Source organism: Hyperolius riggenbachi, chromosome 6 (assembly GCF_040937935.1).
Source record: "Hyperolius riggenbachi isolate aHypRig1 chromosome 6, aHypRig1.pri, whole genome shotgun sequence".
Taxonomy (NCBI): Eukaryota; Metazoa; Chordata; class Amphibia; order Anura; family Hyperoliidae; genus Hyperolius; species Hyperolius riggenbachi.
Window position 1 is genome coordinate 224,366,201 of NC_090651.1, and position 14,740 is coordinate 224,380,940.

The window sequence follows — 14,740 nt, forward strand, 5'->3', positions numbered from 1 at the left end:
AAGAATCTGTGAGATTCTTGCAATGTAAAATCCTCATTCATTTAGAACAAATATTTTAGCAAGAAGACTACAGATAGAGTTCTTCTTTAAGGGATGCAACATATGCTTAATCAACCCAGTTGCTTTCTGATCAGTATCCCAAATACACTTCATTATTGTTTTACTCCTTTCTGAGATCTAATGATCGCCTACTGTTTAGTACCTTTACCTGCTCTCTTGTCGCTCTTCAAACTTCCTGACCATTAGTGTAACTTACCTATCTGTGATCTGCATCCCATATTTGTGCCCTTTGTTTGAGGACAAAGGAAGGGGAAATGTTTGCAGGCACCTTGCACAACTTTGATTCTAAAAAATATTGGAATACTGTGTAAAATGTAAATGATCAGGTTTGCGGCAAAGGTGGTAAATTTTGGCGCCTGGAGGCACCCAATTTGCAGCAAAGAAGGCACGTTTCAGTGCCCGGAGGTGCCCGATTGAATCGTGGGTGGTGAGGCATGCGGATATGCAAATTTTAGGATTGTCTAGCGGGCGCGGATGCTGCAATTTGCTTATCTACATGCCTCAGTGCTAGCAAGTCTATTGGGCGGTACGGACACCCAAATTTACTTCCAGACAGCCAAATTTGCTGTGGCTCAGGGTAGAAGTTAAGGTTTAAGCAACAGGGGGGTCTTGGGGTAGCGCCACCAGGGGGGCTTAGGGTTAGGCACCACCAGGGGGGTTGGTCTTAGGGTTAGGCCCCACCAGAGGGCGTCTTGAGGTTAGTCACCACTGGGAGGGATGTCTTAGGATGTAAGGCACCACCAGTGGGGTCTTAAGGCTAGGCACCATCGGGGGTCTTAGGGTTAGGCACCACCATGGGGGTTTTAGGGTTAGAACCAACCAGGAGGCGGGTTGGGATAGGGTTAGGCCCACCGGGGGGGGGGCTTAGGGTTAGGCACCACTGGGGGTCTCAGGCTTAAGCACCACCAGGGATGTTTCATTGTTAGGCACCACCGGTGCAGAACATTATTTCAGTGGCGGTTTGCAGGCACATCTGGCCCCCAGCAAAGCCCGAACTCTCTCCCCATGTTTATTGGGCATGTAAGACTACATGCCCACACAGGTGGTACCCCCCTCCCCTAAACCGGAGGTGCAGGAAGTGGCAGAATCAATTCTGCATTTTTGTTGCTGATTGTTGCTGCTTCTCTGCAGGGTGCTTTTTGCAGTTTCCTGGCAGATTACTTCTTCCACAATCCTTGCTCATCCCTCGCAGGTTCTTTCTTGCAGATTTCTTGCTGATCCCTCGCAGGTTCTTTCTTGCAGATTCCTGGCAGATCCCTTGCAAATTCTTTCTTGCCAGGGCCAGCACTTCAATAAAGGCAAAAGGGGCAATTGCCCCCAGGCCCCAGAGGGGCCCCAAAGCATCTCCCTTTTAAAAGTTAAATGTGCCTGCAGTGGCCGTTTGCCGTCAGGTACACTGGCGTGAGCATGGCACGGTGTAACTTGGTGCGGCTGGTGGGTGCTAAGGAGCTGTCAGCGGCAGGCAGGGAGGGCTGCGGGCATGTACGTTGCCTAATTCCGCCACGTCGACCCGGTTTTCATGGTTTCCGCCTGCCTTCCGCCTTCCATCCTTTCCTGTGGTGGGACGTCATATCAGTACGTCCGTACCTGCGAGGAGGAACAGGGGCCCTGCTGTGGCCGCGACTGGACTTTATGCATGAGCTGGAGGCCGAGGATCGTGATTGTATGCATCTGGACAGATGTCATGCCATGTCAGATCCAGGTAATCGGGAGAAAGGGTGAGTCTGTCTGGGGATGGAGACTGGACAAGTCACATTTTGTTGAAAGGTGGGGGCTTGCATGTGTGAGGTTGTTTTGGTGTGTGGGCCTGCCACAACCTATTATTGTTTTAATTAATGACAGTACTGTTGTGTCATTTTACTGATATCACCCACGATTTAGTGTCCTACGAATCATGGGTGATATCAATAAAAAGACAGTGCTGTTATTAATAAAAACAATAATAGGTTCAATTGTGGCAGGTCCACACATCAAAACAATCTCACACATGCAAGCCCCCCTCCACCCCTTTGCCATTTGCTTTGCTATCTTCAGGGACTTGAGCAGTATCATTTGGTGTTATAGGAGTCTGGACAAATTAGATGTTGAACGGTGGGGGCTTCATGTGTGAGGTTATTTTGGTGTGTGGGCCACAACCTGTTATTGCTTTTATTGATGACAGTACTGTCGTGTCATTGATATCGCCCACAATTTGGCGTCCTACTAATCATGGGTGATATAAACAAAAAGACAGTACTGCCATTAATCAACAACATCAGTAAAAAAAAAAAAAAACGACTTGGCCATACCACTAGGTTTGCTGCCAGGGAGTTACTGCAGGGGGGACCTTGGGGGATGACTTTGCCAGAAGGGGGGGGGGGGGGGGGTAGGGGGCCCCCAGGTTACCTTTGCCCTGGGGCCCCAGTGCCGCTTAAACCGGGCAAGCTTCTCTCCTACAAGTGACTGTTTGCTGCATAATTTTCCCTTTACTGTGTGTAATGCAGGGGTACAACTGTCTGCAGCTAATGTTCCAGAAACTGTCAGTGTTTTTTTTTAGCTTTTTTTTTTTTTTTTACAGGGAGGCCCTATTACAAGAAATTATTAATGAAACAAATGATTATGCAAAAATGAAGTTAGAAAATAAACCTCCATTACCCAGATCCATCTGGAGGAGCTGGACTGATGTTACTATGCAGGAAATAAAGGCATACTTTGGAGTAATTCTTAGGATGACACTGCAAGAAAGGGGATCTATCCAGGATTTTTTTCTTAACTTAGTGGATCAATTACACCACCTTTTTTGGAGATATTTTTTCTCGCGAGCATCCATTGGATGCTACGTTTCTCCACCCATCAGTGGTCCTGAAGGCCCTCAAATTAGGGGCTTGGAAGGTCAGGAACTTGACTGAGCATATGAAAGAAAGATGCAGATGTGTTTGTACCCCACAGGAATGTAGTGATTGATGAAAGCACAATTAAGGTAGCCATACACTGGTCGATTTGCCATCAGATTCGACCAACAGATAGATCCCTCTCTGTTCGAATCTGATCAGAGAGGGATCGTATGTCTATGGCTATGGCTACCTTTACTGCAAACAGATTGTGAACCGATTTCAGCCTGAAACCGTTCACAATCTGTTATGGTGGTGGTGGTGCTGCCCCCACCCGCATACATTACCTACTCCGCCGGCGCGACTCCAGTCCCCAGGTCTCCCCAGGTCTCCGCTGTCTTCTCCGCTCTGGTCTCCAGGTCCAGCATGCTTTACTTCTTACTGCCCGGCAGGAAGTTTAAACAGTAGAGCGCCCTCTACTGTTTAAACTTCCTGCCGGGCAGGAGGAACTGAAGCATGCCGGAGACCAGCGCGGACACGGAGCAGCGGTGACCGGGGGTAGTCGTGCCGGCGGAGCAGGTAATGTATGCGGCTCTATTGCGTCGGTCTTTGGGTACTGGAACGCTGCTAGCGTCGCACTCCCTACCAGCGGGCGATCGACGGTAATTCTCCGCACGGAGCGATCGACGGGATCGGACAAAATGGATCGAAATTCGGCGTGTAGCGCAAACGATTGGCAGCAGATTCGATCCCAGTGATCGAATCTGCTGTCGAAACGGCGGCAAATCGGGCCAGTGTATGGCCAGCTTTAGTTTCAAAAGAAGATCAAAGTACAAGATGTACAATCCTCATAAACCAAGCAAGTGGGGGCTACGAGTGTTTTCTATGGCTGATTGTGAGACTGGATACCTCTTTGCGTTTCAACCGTATTTTGGATCTGCAACTACGGAAAGCTTGCCAAGGCCAGACTTGCCATTTTCAGCTCGCATTGTCCTTCATCTTTGTACAAATCTGAAACAAGCCACTCCTGGACATGGATACCATTTATTTACAGATCGATTTTATACCAGTCACATATTGGCACAAAAGTTACTAAAATAAAAAATTCACATAACTGGAACGTTTATGCCCAATCGTAAAGGTCTACCAAGTGAAATAAAAAAAAAACATGAAACTGAAGAGAAACGACTCCCTTTAGGAAAAAAAACTCAGAGTGGAAAGGGTTAATATTACATCCTTTCAAATAAACAAGACTGTTATATGTGAATTACAGGAGTCGGAGTTGAAACTGGGGGCATCAAACTGAGAGTTGGCTGAATTTTGCACCGACTCCACAGACCAGGGGCCGTATGCAATTCACTTTTTCACCTGAGTTTTCTTCTAGAAGATAATTATTCATCTTTGATTTAAAATGACTTTCCAGGACTTTTCAACTAAAAAAGTGCCAAAATGTATTTTCTTGCTTCCTGTTGGCTTGGAAGGCATTTTATTGACAAGTTTAAAAATATCACCTAAGAAAACTCTGGTGAAAAGTGAATTGCATAGACTGGCCCTGGTCTCTAGTGTTTCCCTCTGTCCCCCTTTGCCTTTAGTGTCTCCTTTTGCCCCCCTGCGTCATTTACTCATACTAAAAATGTCTCATGAAGATCCGACAAGCTCTTTGTACTGTGTGGAAGTATTGTCATTGCGATGGTTGTGCTATTAGTATCGGTGGGTTGTTTGTAACCCAGGACATTTGTAACCTGTAGACTGTAACGATTGGTGTAGCAACACAGACGTCTGATTATGTGTGATCTGCAGAATCACCAATAATACAGACGCTATACCTGATTATGTGGTGATCTGCAGTATCTACAATAATACAAGTATAGCTGGCAGAATACAAAGTATGTAGTGCTTGGTGCAACAGTAACAGAATAGTTTAGCTAGACCTCACCAGAGGAGCTGGTGGGCACTATTGGTACACAGTAACTGAATAGTTTGACAAAACCTCACCAGAGGAGCTGGTGGGTACTATTAAAACACAGTAACTGATTAGTTTGACAAAACCTCACCAGAGGAGCTGGTGGGTACTATTAGAACACAGTAACTGAATAGTTTGACAAAACCTCACCAGAGGAGCTGGTGGGTACTATTATAAGAGCACCTCACCAGTGACAAGGGCTCACTGGTGAGTAGGAAGGTCAGACAGGCTAGGATCAGTAACAGGCGGGCAGGTACAGTACAGAATCGGCAAGCAAGAGAGTAGTAAGATATCGGGCAGGGTTCAGCAATAGAGATGGGCCGAACCTCCGATTTTAGGTTCGCGAACCCTGTTCGCGAACTTCCGCGAAAGGTTCGGTTCGCGAAAAAGTTCGCGAACCGCAATAGACTTCAATGGGGAGGCGAACTTTCAAAGTTTTAAAAAATTCTATCAACTGGAAAAATGATAGAAAACATGTTTCAAAAGCTCTAATACCTGGAGCCCCACCTAATTCAGTGAAATACACATCACTGCTAGAGGACCCGCCCACCCTCCCTCCTCCAAGCAAGGTCCTTTATACCATTTGCCTACCTACACTAATTAGTTATGGGACAGCTGCTACACACTCTGCTAGGGAAATTTTAATTTCCCTCCTCCCACCCTTCTACCTTTTCCCTCCTCCCCCCTCCTACCGGAGGGTCTCTTCTGCCAGGGAATTATACTATTTTAAAAACCAGTATACATCATACCATAGCTGGTACATCATACCATAACTGGGAATACATACATGAGTATACATCATACCATGGCTGGGAATCGAACCCAGATCTCACTGTGTGGTGGGCACGTCACCCTAAGCACTGTACCACTACAGAAGTAAGTGAAGCTAGCCTAAAATTTAACATTTATGCTCAATGCAATAGAACCATTAGGTTGCTTAAAGGAGAACTGTAGTGAGAGGTATATGGAGGCTGCCATATTGATTTCTTTTTAAGCTATACCAGTTGCCTGGCAGCCCTGCTGATCTATTTGGCTGCAGTAATAATAATAATCCAAACATTTGTATAGTGCTTTTCTCCTGTCGGACTCAAAGCGCTCAAGAGCTGCAAGCCACAGGGACGTGCTCAAGAGGCCACCCTGCAGTGTTAGGGAGTCTTGCCTTGAACTCCTTACTGAATAGGTACTTGACCTAGCCAGGATTCAAACCCTGGTCTCCCATGTCAAAGGCAGAGCCCTTAACCAGTACACTATCCAGCCACTGTAGTGTGAATCACACCAGAAACAAGCATGCAGCTAATCTTGTCAGATCTTACAAAAATGTCAAACACCAGATCTGCTGCATGCTTGTTCAGGGTCTAGGGCTAAAAGTATTGGAGGCAGAGGATCTGCAGGATAGCCAGGTAACTGGTATTGCTTAAAAGGAAATCAATATGGTAGCCTCCATATACCTTTCACTACAGTTCTCCTTTAAAGGGAACCTTAACTGAGAATGATATGGATGTTTCCTGTAAACAATACCAGTTGCCTGGCAGTCCAGCTGATCTTTGTGACTGCAATAGTGGCTGAATGACACCCTGAAACAAGCATGCAGCTAATCCAGTCTGACTTCAGTCAGAGCACCTGATCTGCATGCTTGTTCAGGGGCTGTGGCTAAAAGTATTAGAGACACAGGATCAGCAGGCGATTCAGGCAACTGGTATTATTTTAAAAGGAAAAATCCATATCCTTCTCCGTTTAGGTTCCCTTTAACCGGTTCAGCGCCGCAGTGCCGAAAATCTCATGCATCCGAGCAACGTTCACCTCCCATTCATTCGCCTATAACTTTATTGCTACTTATCACAATGAATTGATCTATAGCTTGTTTTTTCCGCCACCAATTAGGCTTTCTGTGGGTGATACATTTTGCTAAGAGCCACTTTACTGTAAATGCATTTTAACAGGAAGAATAAGAAAAAAACGGAAGAAATTCATTATTTCTCAGTTTTTGGCCATTATAGTTTGAAATTAATATATGCTACCGTAATTAAAACGCATGTATTTTATTTGCCCATCTGTCCCGGTTCTTACACCATTTAAACGATGTCCCTATCACAATTTATGGTGCCGATATTTCATTTAGAAATAAAGGTGCATTTTTTCAATTTGCGTCCATCACTATTTATAAGCCTATAATTTTAAATAATATAATAACATATTCTCTTGACATGCATATTTAAAAAGTTTAGACCCTTGGGTAACTATTTATGTTGTTTTTTGTTTTTTTTTTAATTGTTTTTTTTTTTTTTTTAATAAAAAAAGTGTATGTGGGTAATTTTTGGTGTGGGAGGGAAACTGCTAATTTTAAATGTAAAATAATGTTTTTGTTTAATCAAAAATGTATGTGGGTGCAGTTTACTATTTGGCCACAAGATGGCCACAGTGAAAAAAGTCCTAGATGCGAACCAGCTCGCATCTAGGAACTAAAATGCTGAGGAGTTGTTTCCTGGGGGCAGAAATACCGCGCTCTCTGGAGAGAAAGCGTCGGTATTTCTGCGGGGAAGTTAGATCGGTGAATGGGAATTATATTCCCATTCACTGATCGGGGGGCTAGCGGCGGGCAGCGGGAGCGCGCCCGATCGCGCGCACGAGCCGGCGGCAGCACCAGTGCCTATCTGGACGAGGAAGCTCGTCCAGATAGGCCGAACTGGTTAAGGATTTGTAGCATAAAAGCCAACTCACATTGGCTGGGATTTGAACCTGGGTCTCACTGTATGGTGGACAAGCACACTAACCACTATACCAACTGAAGCTGGCCTGAAATTGCTGGCCTGAAATTGCTGGCCTAAAATTTACTATTTATGCTCAATACAAGAGAAAAAGTAGACAAGACAAATAACATTTATATCACACTTTTCTCCTGGCGGACTCAAAGGACCAGAGCTGCAGCCACTAGGGCATGCTCTATAGGCAGTAGTGTTGGGCGAACAGTGTTCGCCACTGTTCGGGTTCTGCAGAACATCACCCTGTTCGGGTGATGTTCGAGTTCGGCCGAACACCTGATGGTGTTCGGCCAAACTGTTCGGCCATATGGCCGAACTAAGAGCGCATGGCCGAACGTTACCCGAACGTTCGGCTAGCGCTGTGATTGGCCGAACGGGTCACGTGTAGTGTTGGGCGAACATCTAGATGTTCGGGTTCGGGCCGAACATGGCCGCGATGTTCGGGTGTTCGAGCCGAACTCCGAACATAATGGAAGTCAATGGGGACCCGAACTTTCGTGCTTTGTAAAGCCTCCTTATATGCTACATACCCCAAATTTACAGGGTATATGCACCTTGGGAGTGGGTACAAGAGGAAAGATTTTTTAGCAAAAAGAGCTTATAGTTTTTGAGAAAATCGATTTTAAAGTTTCAAAGGGAAAACTGTCTTTTAAATGCGGGAAATGTCTGTTTTCTTTGCACAGGTAACATGCTTTTTGTCGGCATGCAGTCATAAATGTAATACATATAAGAGGTTCCAGGAAAAGGGACCGGTAACGCTAACCCAGCAGCAGCACACGTGATGGAACAGGAGGAAGGTGGCGCAGGAGGAGAAGGCCACGCTTTGAGACACAACAACCCAGGCCTTGCATGAGGACAAGAAGCGTGCGGATAGCAATTTGCGTTTTGTCGCCATGCAGTCATAAATGTAATACAGATGAGAGGTTCAATAAACAGGGACTGGAAACTCTAACCCATCACAGATGTTCATTGTTCATGTTACTTGGTTGGGGTCCGGGAGTGTTGCGTAGTCGTTTCCAATCCAGGATTGATTCATTTTAATTTGAGTCAGACGGTCTGCATTTTCTGTGGAGAGGCGGATACGCCGATCTGTGACAATGCCTCCGGCAGCACTGAAACAGCGTTCCGACATAACGCTGGCTGCCGGGCAAGCCAGCACCTCTATTGCGTACATTGCCAGTTTGTGCCAGGTGTCTAGCTTCGATACCCAATAGTTGAAGGGTGCAGATGGATTGTTCAACACAGCTATGCCATCTGACATGTAGTCCTTGACCATCTTCTCCAGGCGATCGGTGTTGGAGGTGGATCTGCACGCTTGCTGTTCTGTGTGCTGCTGCATGGGTGTCAGAAAATTTTCCCACTCCAAGGACACTGCCGATACCATTCCCTTTTGGGCACTAGCTGCGGCTTGTGTTGTTTGCTGCCCTCCTGGTCGTCCTGGGTTTGCGGAAGTCAGTCTGTCGGCGAACAACTGGCTAGAGGAGGGGGAGGATGTCAATCTCCTCTTTAAAGTCTCCACAAGGGCCTGCTGGTATTCTTCCATTTTGATCTGTCGGACTCTTTCTTCAAGCAGTTTTGGAACATTGTGTTTGTACCGTGGATCCAGAAGGGTATAAACCCAGTAATTGGTGTTGTCCAGAATGCGCACAATGCGTGGGTTGCGTTCAATGCAGTCCTAGGCCGAAGAGGTCATAGCCTAGGGTCACAAAAACCTGTTTATTTGGGCTATTTCAATGGTAGTGATAGTGACGTACATAAATCTCAGCCATGGCCGTTAGCAACGTCTGAATTTCACGAAATGTCTCATGCAGGTAGAAGACATATTGTTAGACTTGGATTCCAAAGATGTGGTCCCTACATCTCTGCAAACTAGAGTTACAGGGGTCCAAAATTGGTAAAATCCCCCATAGACTTTCATTGCCTCCCTATTTCACTTTCCAAAATCTCACATCTTTTCAAAGGGCAATGGCTCAGCAGTACCAAATTTTCTAGCATTGTAGGGACCCTTAGGGGGAACATGACTGGTGAGTTTCGGGCCCCTAGGCCAAAGAGGTCATAGCCTAGGATCACAAAAACCTGTTTATTTGGGCTAATTCAATGGTAGTGATGGTGACGTACATAAATCTCAGCTATGGCCGTTAGCAACGTCTGAATTTCACGAAATGTCTCATGCAGGTAGAAGACATATTGTTAGACTTGGATTCCAAAGATGGGGTCCCTACATCTCTGCAAACCAGAGTTACAGGGGTCCAAAATTGGTAAAATCCCCCATAGACTTTCATTGCCTCCCTATTTCACTTTCCAAAATCTCACATCTTTTCAAAGGGCAATGGCTCAGCAGTACCAAATTTTCTAGCATTGTAGGGACCCTTAGGGGGATCATGACTGGTGAGTTTTTCCACTGCTGAGCCATTGCCCTTTGAAATGGTGTGAGATTGTGGAACGGTAAATAGTAGGCCCAATGAAAGCCTATGGGGGATTGTACCCACTCCCAAGGTGCACATACCCTGCAAATTTGGGGTATGTAGCATGTAAGGAAGCTTTACAAAGCATGAAAGTTCGGGTCCCCATTGACTTCCATTATGTTCGGAGTTCGGGTCGAACACCCGAACATCGCGGCGATGTTCACGAACCCGAACATCTAGGTGTTCGCCCAACACTAATAGGCAGTAGCAGTGTTAGGAAGACTTGCCTAAGGTCTCCTACTGAATAGGTGCTGGCTTACTGAACAGACAGAGCTGAGATTTGAACTCTGGTCTCCTTTGTCAGAGGCAGCGCCCTTATCCATTACACCATGCAGCCACTGCTTACAGATATTTAGCCAGACATGGCCTTCTCTTTTGTGTTATTTGTCTTGTCTACTTTTTCTCTTGTATTGAGCATAAATAGTAACTTTTAGGCCAGCAATTTCAGGCCAGCTTCAGTTGGTATAGTGGTTAGTGTGCTTGTCCACCATACAGTGAGACCCAGGTTCAAATCCCAGCCAATGTGAGTTGGCTTTTATGCTACAAATCCTTAAAGGGAACCTAAACGGAGAAGGATATGGACTTTTCCTTTTAAAATAATATCAGTTGCCCGAATCGCCTGCTGATCCTGTGTCTCTAATACTTTTAGCCACAGCCCCTGAACAAGCATGCAGATCAGGTGCTCTGACTGAAGTCAGACTGGATTAGCTGCATTGCGCAAAAAAAGTGGGATCAGCGCATCACCAGGCCGCCTCTGAATGGCCCCAGCTCAGAGATGCGCTGAGCCCCCCCAGAAACTGCAAACGCACCTTGAACCCAAACAGAGGCTCTGCATATACACCAAAGGAAAACTATTAAGTGGGAGCAGCTGACCAGAAATAAATCAATCAAACATAGCAAAGAAATGAACAGCGCTACTTAAAAACAGATGAGTGCTTACCTGCAAAAAAGTGCACACCCCACTCATGGGATTCAAATACACAATGAGCATACACATGACCTGTCTACCACTTGGAGGATGTTAGTTTCACTAACAATTTGCAATTTGTTAGGTACTGTTTTTTGCGCAATTCTCAATTTTACTGGTAGCGCGCCCAGGCTATGCATATTCATAGGTAGAATTTAGTTAGTGTTAGGTCCCCTCCCATGGAGGAAAGACTTCTTCGACAGTGGGAGGGACAAGTACCTAACAAATTGCAAATTGTTAGTGAAACTAACATCCTCCAAGTGGTAGACAGGTCATGTGTATGCTCATTGTGTATTTGAATCCCATGAGTGGGGTGTGCACTTTTTTGCAGGTAAGCACTCATCTGTTTTTAAGTAGCGCTGTTCATTTCTTTGCTATGTTGGATTAGCTGCATGCTTGTTTCAGGGTGTCATTCAGCCACTATTGCAGTCACAAAGATCAGCTGGACTGCCAGGCAACTGGTATTGTTTACAGGAAACATCCATATCATTCTCAGTTAAGGTTCCCTTTAAAGGAGAACTGTAGTGAAAGGTATATGGAGGCTACCATATTGATTTCCTTTTAAGCAATACCAGTTACCTGGCTATCCTGCAGATCCTCTGCCTCCAATACTTTTAGCCCTAGACCCTGAACAAGCATGCAGCAGATCTGGTGTTTGAGGGAGGAGGGAGGTGGGAGGAGGGAGGTGGGAGGAGGGAGGAGGCCAATTAAAATCTCCCTAGCAGAGAGTGTAGCAGCTGTCCCATAACTAATTAGTGTAGGCAGACAACTGAGTCAAATGGTATAAAGGACCTAGCTTGAAGGTAGGGTGGGCGGGTTCTCAAGCAGTGTGTTTGACAATAACATGTCTGCTGACAGTGAAATTGAGGGTAAAAATTTTGCTCAATACAGCATTATGGGGCGAATCGAACTTCCGCAAAAGTTCGCCTGATGCAGGCGAACGCGAACCTCCAAAGTTCGCCTGGAACCGTTCGCAGGCGAACCGTTCGGCCCATCTCTATTCAGCAACAGAGTCAGATGGGCAGAAGTACAGAAACGATAAGTAAGAGCAGAGTCAGAGGGTGTGACGATGTACCTGGAGTACAGGAGACCAATTAGCTGAGGGCAGCAACCCTTGCGGCTCACCGACTGGGGCCCCTGGAAGTGAAACAGGGGAGCCCAGTAAGCAAGGGGCAGGAGCGCTTGTGAAACCAGTGGTAGAGCAGGTTTGGAAACACAGCACTCCCGCAGGCTGAGTCCGGCACTGCAATGACTCAGCAGCCGAGAAAGTCCAGTAACAGGTGCCAGGCAGGAGAAGACGTGGAACTTGGAACAGGCAGAAGTCGGCGACAAATCGGGTACTCGTACAATCCGGGGTCTGGCAACAAATCGGGTCCTCAGGCAAGCAGTGGTCGGCAACAAATCGGGTAGTCGGACAAGGCAGAAGTCGGCAGGGAAGCGGGTAGTCAAGCAGGCCAAGGTCAACATCCAGGGATCAGAAACGGGCAGAGCAAGGCTCACTCACGGGAGTGCAACACACACAAAAGCTGCAATACTACAGCACCCGAGTGTTGCACTCTCCAGACTTTTATAGGCCGTTTTGGCGCGCAGCGCACCGCGTCACACGCCCGCGCACGCGCACACGCGCACAACCAGTGCGCACGCGCGCACGCACGCACGCGCGCACGCGCACACGCAACATAGCGAGATGCATAAACAGAACATCCCTCATGCGCGCGCGCGCACAGCATCCAACGCCAGCATCCGGTAACGCCAACGTCTTCGCCGCACCACGCAACGCGCATGGGCAAGTACCGACAGCCCACCACAACGGGAAGACCGCCGAGACCCACCAGGACGACCGCCAGCATCCGTGTGTACAAGCCGCCTCGTCTGGACAGGTAACTGACCGTGACAATGCCCCCCCCCAAGGGGCAGCCTCCGGATGCCAACTGGAACTGGCTTATCTGGGTATTTCTCATGGAAGTCCTTAATAAGTCTTGAGGCATGGAAATTAACAGCAGGTTCCCATGTGTTCTCCTCCGTTCCGTAACCTTTCCATTTGACGAGAAACTGAACCTGACTACCCCTCTTTCTAGAATCCAGGATCTCCTCCACCTCAAATTCCTCTTCTCCATCCACCATAATTGGTGGAGGTGGGGGTATCTCCCGATCTGGAAATGGACCCACAAATGATGGTTTCAAAAGCGAGGCATGAAAAACTGGATGAATCTTAAGATTTGATGGTAAATCTAGTTCATAGGCCACCTGGCCAATCTTCCTCCTCACTGGAAAAGGACCAATAAACTTGGGTCCCAATTTCTTGGATGGACAGGATAATTTCAAGTTTACCGTAGACAACAGTACACAGTCTCCAGGCTTGAATTCTACTTCACCCCTCCTATGACAATCCGCTTTCCTCTTAAAGGTGGCTTGGGCTTGGGCCATAACTTGTTGCAACAGCTTATTGTTTTCCGAAAAGAATTTCACCACATTAGTAACAGCTGGTACTGGAGATTCAGGAATGAGATCTGGCAGGAATGTAGGATGATAACCATAGTTAGCAAAAAATGGTGACTGTTGAGTAGAGGAATAAATGGAATTGTTGTATGCAAACTCGGCCAATGGGAGCAACCGGGTCCAGTTGTCTTGAGCGGCAGAGGAGAAGCACCTAAGATATTGTTCGAGGGTTTGATTGGTACGCTCCGTTTGGCCATTAGATTGAGGGTGGTATGCGGATGAGAAATGAAGTTGTATGTCGAGTATTTTGCAGAGAGCTTTCCAGAAACGTGATGTAAACTGTGATCCTCGATCGGAGGTAATATCAGCTGGAACCCCATGGATGCGGACAACCTCCTTGATGAATGTGTTTGCAGTTGTCTGAGCAGAAGGAATACTACACATGGGTAAAAAATGTGCCATCTTTGACAATCGGTCTACTATAACAAAAATTGTGTTACATCCCTCGGATACAGGTAATTCAACGATGAAATCCATCGAAATGGAATACCATGGCCTGGGGGGAACAGGAAGTGGATTCAACAATCCTAGTGGTCTCAACCTAGATCCTTTTGAGCGATTACAGACCAAGCATGTGGTTACATATGTTTTGCAGTCCTTGCTAAGATTAGGCCACCAAAAATGACGTTGGACCAGTTCTTGGGTCTTTCCACATCCAAAGTGACCCGCCATCTTATGATCATGGAAGGACTTGAGTACTGAAACACGACTCTTCTTGGGTACAAATATTTTATCTCCATAGAACCAAAGACCCTCCTTCTGTGTCAACGGGTGATTACCTCTCTCAGAGAGTACTGCTGCCTCCTGCCGAATCTGCTCAACCAATTTTGATTGTAACATCATGAAGTTATGTTCGGACAAGATGGTGTCAGGTGGGTCTTGAAACTCATCCTCTGGGAACATCCGAGAGAGGGCGTCCGGCTTTGTATTCTTTGATCCCGGTCTATAAGTTATATGGAATGTGAAACGACAGAAGAACAACGCCCATCTAGCTTGTCTAGGGTTTCGTCGTTTGGCTGTTTTAAGGTATTCTAAGTTACGGTGATCAGTATATATCAAAATTGGATGACTTGCCCCCTCCAGTAAATATCTCCACTCCTCGAGAGCACACTTGATTGCCAACAACTCTCTGTCTCCCACGCTGTAATTCCTCTCGGCGTCTGATAATTTTCTTGAAAAGAAGGCAACCGGATGCAGTGCCGCCTTAAGACCTTGGC

General features: G+C 46.6%; 1 protein-coding gene across 5 annotated transcripts in view; it reads right to left on the reverse strand.

Moving 5' to 3' along the window:
- The window catches only part of LOC137521345 (2,7-anhydro-N-acetylneuraminate hydratase-like), a 272,083-nt gene that overhangs the window by 242,899 nt on the left and 14,444 nt on the right, over positions 1 to 14,740 (reverse strand). The window lies entirely within an intron of this gene.